Source organism: Rattus norvegicus, chromosome 10 (assembly GCF_036323735.1).
Source record: "Rattus norvegicus strain BN/NHsdMcwi chromosome 10, GRCr8, whole genome shotgun sequence".
In the NCBI taxonomy this organism is placed as follows: Eukaryota; Metazoa; Chordata; class Mammalia; order Rodentia; family Muridae; genus Rattus; species Rattus norvegicus.
Window position 1 is genome coordinate 70,952,698 of NC_086028.1, and position 7,739 is coordinate 70,960,436.

Genomic DNA, 7,739 nt, shown 5'->3' on the forward strand with positions numbered 1-7,739 from the left:
ATTGAGATGCGCTCTGCAGCAGAAGCTGGGGGCATTCCTCCTCCTCTAGCCCTGTGTGCATTCCCATGACTGCAGCTTCCCTACTCAGTGCACGCAGATACAGTATATTTATCTGGTGTTTAAATTGCATTTCTTTATATAGCTCTTTGTATTTATGGGTATTATAGCATAAATACCTATTTTTTTCACCACCTACTATTCATTATTCTCCAATTTGGGTGATATTTTCTCCTTCATGGTTCTTTCCTCCACTATTTCTAATGTAGTTATCTTTTAAATTACCTTATATAAACTTGGAATAGCATCAGCAAGCGGTGTCCCGCGTAATTTAGAAGCATAAGAGGAAAGCTTGCTTGTATTAACCTTGGCTTCTCTGCCTGCCGCCCCCCAGCCCGGCTCCTCCTCTGGTTTCCTTGTGTTAGAAGCACGTCTGTAGTCACTCTCCTAAAGCGAGTATTCTGGGCATAAACTCACCTAATTTCTTTTTATCTGAGACGGTCCTAATGTGTCATTCATTTCTGGAGGATGGTCCAGCTGGGTGTGAGTTCACAGTCCACAGTTCCTGCCTTTCTGCACTCAAAAAATCTTGTCATATCAAAACATCACTTTGTACCCATAAATATGTAAAGGTATATGTAAATAAATATGCGTGGTGGGAAAAATAAAGCATTGGAATTTACATGCTGTGGCTTCCTTTTATCCTGCCCTTTCTGATGAGAGTCTGATAGCGTTCGGAGTGTGCCCATCTGTCTCCTCTCTGACTTCTGGACTCTTTCCTTGTCCTCAGTCTTCAGAAGTCCAGCCCTAGGCTGAGGCTGTGAGTCATTGTTAATTAAGCTCTTGCCTAACTTACACAGTGCTCTGGGTTCAATCCTCAGTACAGCCACAAATTAAAGCTACCTAAGCCTATGCAGCTGGAGAGATGGCTCAGGATGGCCCTGGCTGTTCTTCCAGAGAACCCCGGTTCAGTTCCCCCATCTGTATCAGATAGCTCACGGGAGATTGAGGGTCTCTGCAGACACCTGCACTGGCATGCACACATCCACACACCGAAATGTGTAGTTCCAAAAAGAAACATTAGAATTCCATTGTATCTTCTAGTGGTTTTTTTGTTGAGAGTCTGTTCAGCTTCTTCAACGTGTAGATTTCCATCTATTGGGAAGTTGGCTAATTGTCCATCCTTGTTTTCTGTGTATCTTTTCACTCTGCATCCTTCCTTAACTCCTGCCACGCCTATGGTGACCGATAACTAGGACTACTTCCTCTGCTGTTTTGTCGTTTCCTTTGTTTTGTCTTTCAGTTTGCCAATTCTTTCCTGTGTCCCTCCATTCTGCTGGCCTGTGATCCCTGCCCTGAATGATTCTCCTGCCTCAACCTTCTAAGTGGTCACTAGTACAGGAGCACGTTCTGTCTTTTCATTCTAAAATGTCAGTTTGAAGATGTATGCATCTCTTTCTCTACCTTAGACTCTCAGGAGAAAGGAATTTGCTATCCCCCTGCCTCATCTTTTCTGAGTCCTGGGATTATAGTATGTGCTGTCACATATGGCTAGGTGAGCTTTCTTTGATGGCAGCAAAACCATAGGTGAGTGTGAGCTCTAGAATGTTCATCCATTCTAGCACCGTCTTTATGACCCTCTGGTGCCAGCCTTTGAGAACCATGTAGTTGCTCTCTCTTACCTGCCTTGTTTCTTATTCTGCATTAACCCTATAAACATCAGCATGGGTTTTGTAGTTATCTCCTGACCCTAACTGTAGTGTTCTCTGCCCTTAAATGGTGCTTGGCTGGGGGTCTCCAGACAGCGCTTCAGGCTGAGTGAGACCGACAGTGAAGTGAGGCGGAAGCCATTATCTCACCTCTGTGCGCACAGCCTGTCCCATAATAAACAGCGTCAGCTCTGAGGAACTTTTCAACACCTATTGACAACTGCATGTCCCTAACCCACTCTAAGCAAGGCTTTTAAAAACAAGCTACAGTCCCAGAAAACAAAAAGGGAAGCTATTCACCATTCCACAGCTCTCCAGTTAGAAACCCCAAATACAGTTCTAACCAAATTCAACATTGTAACAAAAGTCTTATCTACTGTGATCAAATGGGATTTTTTCATATTTCTTGTTACTATACTGTATCATTTTTAATTAAGACAATAAGAAAAATGTATTCTCGATGCTAAAAGGTCCTTTGATAAGATTAGCATTTCTTCCTTTAAGTTATCTGAAATAACTAAGAATAAAATTATATATTCCCAATGAAAACTTGCTATGTTAAACCACAGAGCAATATTTAATGGGTGATCTGTTAGAATTCTTGTTAAAAATTATAAGAAAGCCAATTATATGATAAGCATTATTATATAATTCCTGTGGATGTTCCAGATAATGCATTAATATATAAAACATAGAGGATGCTAGAGAAATAGCCCTGAGCTTAAAATATTCACTGCTCTTGTAGAAGACCTGGCTCAGGTTCCCAGTACCTACATGGCACCCACAAGACACCCACATCCATCTGTAACCCCACTTCTGGGGATCTGGTCCCTGTGGGTATCTGCAGACACATAGTGTACATAAACTCATGCAATCCCACTCAGAAGTAAGTAATACTTTTTTTAAAAAACGAAAGATATAACTACAAAACTCATTTGTAGACAAAACTTTATTTTTGACCTTAAACATTCAAGACAATCAACTTTTAAAAGCATATTAACTGGTCATATTATCACTTTTCCATATAAAACTAGACACTCTAATCTTTATGATCTCATCATGGTAGTACCTGAAGACTGTCATCCTTAGGAATGATCCTGAGAAAGAAACCAGAGACTATATAATGAAACTCTGTAAAGCTTATATTATATGCTAGATTGTTCTAGCACTGAGAAGTTGAAATAGAATCATGAATTCAAGGCCAGCCTGGGCTACACAGCAAGTTAGATACCGCACAGTAACTCACATGCCTTAGTTAGAGTTAATGTTGCTGTGATGAAATATTGCCCAAAAGCAACTTGGTCAAGAAAGGGTTTATTTAGTGTTCCTATCTCAAATCACAGTTCTCTGAGGGAAGCTTAGGTTGGGACTCAAACTAACCCCACAGGAACTTGTATATAGAAACTGACAAAGAGGCCATGGAGGAGTCTGCTTACTGGCTTCTTCCTCAGGGCCTGTTCGGCCTGCCTTACAGAACCAAGAACTATCAGCCCAGGGGTGGCCCCTAATGGACAGGCCCTCCCCAGTCACTGGGTCACTCACTGAATTACACAGTGTCCTCCTGGCCTACCATCACCCGCTTTGGAGGTTCCTCCTCTCAGACGACTGCAGTTGTGTCATGTTGCTGTAGAAACTAGTAAGCACAATAAAGAAATATAAATAAATGCAAATGAACCCTCATATCTCTTCAAAGTAATATATATGTATACAGTGCATTCTGATTATATAGACTATAGTTTTTAATGCAAGTATTTCTTGAGCTAGAACTTTAATGCAGTCCCTATGAAAATACCATATTTAGAATTCTGATAATCCTCAGTGCATCTAAAGGTACAAATAGCCAGCAGTTGATAGCATGACAGTGAAGAGACACTTATTTTTCAACATTTTATGTAAAATAACTTCACTCATAAATACAAACAAACAAAAATAAGCCAACAACAGTAGAAATCGGTGTGTAGAACAGTCTGCAAGCTCACGGGATTCAAGTCTGTAGCTTTGTGTGATATCTCCTCAGAATAGAACTTAAATTTATGCATAATGAATTATGAGGTATATTTTCAACATCGTGTTAATAATGTTATGAATATAATCAACAACTCCTGCTGTCCTCAGTTTCTGAATACACACACACACACACACACACACACACACACACACACACACACACACACACACACACACACAGAGCTCACCCTGCATTAGAGTGAGCTGGGTAGAAGACTGTGGACCTGTACTCACAGCACTGCCCATACTTTGAAAGCTAAAACAGAAGGATCACAGGTTCCCAACTGGTTTGAACTGTCTACAAAACATCAAATTTTTAAAGTTTTGCTTTATACTTTTTCGAGTTACTTCTACATGGTATACACTTAATATTATTTGATGTGGATACTCGTAGCTGTTTTTAAAAACAATTTATATTTATTTATTTGTATGTTGGTGCTGGGAAGACTTTTGCACATGAGTGCAGTGCCATCAGAGGCCAGAAGAGGGCATCATGTCCTCTGGAGCTAGACTTAACCTATAAGGCAATTGTGAGCCGCCTGTCTATAAGGGTGCTTGAAGCACATTCTTAACCATTAAGCCATCTTTTTAGCATTCCAGCTCCCCTTTTTAGCATTTCTAGGTATCCTTTTTTTTTTCTTCTCCACATTTAATACAGTCATGATTTTAAATAGCTAAAAATCATGTATGTGACTCATTCCGAGGAGACACAATTTGGTGCTTTTGAAATAGCTTGGTGAGTAAGGAAAGAGTTAGCGGAGTGTGGTGTGGCTTGAGAGTTGCAGGCTGAGCACAGGAGTCTCCTCTTGACTTTGAGCCAGGGAACAAAGCCTTCTATGGATTCCTATGTCCAGACGAGCTTAAGGGAGAGCGTAGTGGACTTGGAAGCATCCTGTGACTGTTGGCTGGAATAACCTCGTGAGGAGCATCCTCAGATGTGAAACCGTGAGGGAGTTCTCCGAGTACATGAATTTTCACACATCTGCACCCACCAGGCCCCAGTGTGAGCATTAGTGCTCAGGAATGCAGTGCGGACCGGACCAGGATGAGTGCCACAGAATCTTGGCGGGTTAGGACAAACATTATCTTGCTCCCATATGGTGTTTTAGGGTCTTAAAAGGGAAACCTTACCCATTTCCTTAAACTGACATGCTAAATTTCCCCACATACTCCGACATAACTCTCAGTGAAAATAGATTTCAGAATACATATGTGACATTCATGTATAGCATCTGTCGTCGGTATGAGCATGCAGGCCGGTGGCTGGTGCAGATCACAAGCAGTTTGCGTTTATGTCTAAATGGCTTATCTTTGAAAACCTGGCCTGGCAGATGAAGGCCGAGAGAGCTTGCATATTTTGAGCCTGTCTTTTCTGCTTTTTCTCCTTTGCACCTCCTGAAGTGCAGTGTGCACATGCGGCTTCTCTGTGGGTGATGTCCTCCAGGTGAGCACACCGCTCACCTTTTATCTTATCTCTGATATCCATCTTATACATGCAGCATGAAAACTGCCAGGAAGGCCCCTCCTTTCATAAGTAATGATGACGTAGTATATGTGGAGAAAGAATCTGTTTTTTATCACTCTTGAGCAAGCCTGGTCATTCTCACAGGGGACTTGACACACAGTAGACACTCATTAAATGTCGAATGACCCTTCCGCTCTGTTGCCTCATTCTTCAGTTCCTGGTCCCTCCAGAGAACTATTCGTGACCTGCCCAGTAGTTTGCTTCTTCCTCTGTCTGCTGTTTAATTCTTAGAAGCTAAGTGAAGAAGCAGCACCTGTGTCAGCAACTTAGGGGGCCATGGACCCAGGGTAGCATTTTGGTGGATTGTCACCGACATACAGATGGGGGCAGAGCTGCTCTTATTCATTCTGCATCATGCCCTGGCTCTCCTGTGTCCAGGGGAGCATCTCTAATGACGGTTGGTTTGCAGGTTTTTTGAGTGGATGTGGTGGCATCACGCATGTGTAAACCTGTATGAATAGTTCTCAGTCGATCAGACGTTGTTAGCTCATCTCTGTGCCTGTATCCTTCCCTCACACATCTGCACACTCAGTCTGGAGCCAGGTCAGATATCTTTGACCTCATTTCTTTCAGTTGTTTGTGTTTATTTATTTAACACCAGCGGTTTCCTATTGGATTATTTAGATAGCAAAATCATTTCTCAGGGCAATAACATTTTGCTCCACAAGTTGAAACAAGGCATGGTCTTATTAATAATTTAATAAGTCAACAGTGGTTGGTCTTGGGTTCTATGGTCTGCCACGTTTAACTACTAAGGTCAGGTAGCTTTCCTTGATCTGAATGTATCAGTCTAGTAAAGGAATGGTAATCTGACAGCACACCTTTCTCAGTCTGTTAATGTCATACTACTTAGAATGTTACTGTCAAGTACTTGACACAGAGATGTCTGTCTTTGTGTTTTGGTCTTTTTATTGTGCTGTCTGTTGACGTTGGGACTCTTACATGCCCTGGCTTATTGGGGGTGGAGGGTGGAAATGGAATGTGATGGGAAACTACCTTGATTTCACTTGATTTTTTTTTTTTTTTTGACTAGTGGTCCTTAGTGAAAACGTAGATGGAATTGTTCTTCATTTTTCAAACAAGGGCAAGTTTCAGTGCCTTGAGCATCACTGTACTAAGCCACTTTGTGTATGTGGCTCAGCACCGCTGACCCCTCTGCCAGGCGATCCTCAGGTGTGGGGTTGCAGCAGGTAATCTCCTCAGCAGTCAAGGACAGATGCTTTTCTGTGTTAGAAGATGCTATCGGCTCACCTGGCCTCCTGGTGACAGAGAAACCCTTTGTTTATTCATTTAGTAGGCAGATTAACCCTAATGAAGATTGGCTTCCTGGAAACAGATACAGGTGATAATAGCAGATCCAGCAGAAAAGGAAGAGCTGCCCTCTTCTTTCTTCACTTTAAATAATGGCGGCTTTCATGGGCAAGGGTCTTAAATGAGAAAGGAATGCAAAATACTTGAACCAAAAACGCAGATTTGAATAGTTTGGCTTTGGGTTTTAGTTTGAATGTCTTCTTATGCAGAGAAAACTCTGATTTTTGGAAAGCAGTTGGAAAGCCTTTATATTTTCCTTACTTTTTATTCTGAAGACTACTTCATAGTGTTGGCCCAGGCTGGCCTCAAATGTTTTACATTTACATGAAAATACTCAAACACTTTCTGTGGATTTAGGCAGAGCTGTCCTGTGGAGCTGGACAGTGTGTACTCAGGCAGTTCTGTGGGTAAGCCTGTAGTGTCCCCAGCCTCTCTGCATATGACTTTAAGCTGTACTGTTTTGAGTGTGCGTTCCTTTCCAGTGTGCATGCTGCCGTAGTTCCACTGCTCTGTGTTCTCAGAAGCAGGATGAAGCTTAGACATCAGAGGATCATTTATAGGGGTGCACCATGAGTCCCCAAAAGTTCACTCAGGTGTTTGATCTCTCTACTTTGTTGTAGCTCTTGGTGATTTTTGCTGAAGTCATTTTTACAATAGTTTTTACAATAGTCATGGATATTTGATGTAATTCTCAGTAACATCTATCGAAATACCACAGTTACAAATGCGGCTCTTGAGTTTTGCTGGTTAAGGATGGTGCATTACAGCGTTTTTCCGTGAATGGCTTGGGAGATCTGTTATTCCCAAGGCAGAAATGTACAGGCACAGATGTAAAACTCTCTTTATGCCCAACCAAACTTTTCCAGATCTTACAGCTATGATTTATTCTATGCTCTCTCCAAAGACTTCCAGAATGTCTTCTTTTACATAACTTTATCCATTGGAGGGAAAGTTAAAATTCTTGCCCTCCCCATGCTACATGCTGGGCATGAGCTTTTCAGTGAGCTTTCAAGGCTGCCTGTAAATTCTTTAGTATTTCAAGGAAGAAGTAGAAAAACAGAATTCACCTTTGTATGAATGTTTAAAATTTATGATTTCTCTAGGTAGGGGCTTGAGCTCCTGCTTGAGTGGTGCTATGCATGGCAAATTGTGTATATTGCGAGATTGTGTAGAGTGGAGCAGTAATAAAT

General features: G+C 41.7%; 2 protein-coding genes across 16 annotated transcripts in view; one reads left to right on the forward strand and one right to left on the reverse strand.

Annotated features, from left to right (window-relative positions):
* The window catches only part of LOC134480843 (large ribosomal subunit protein eL21-like), a 1,068,210-nt gene that overhangs the window by 344,529 nt on the left and 715,942 nt on the right, over nucleotides 1-7,739 (reverse strand). The window lies entirely within an intron of this gene.
* Bcas3 (BCAS3, microtubule associated cell migration factor) overlaps nucleotides 1-7,739 on the forward strand; it is a 459,409-nt gene that overhangs the window by 241,614 nt on the left and 210,056 nt on the right. The window lies entirely within an intron of this gene.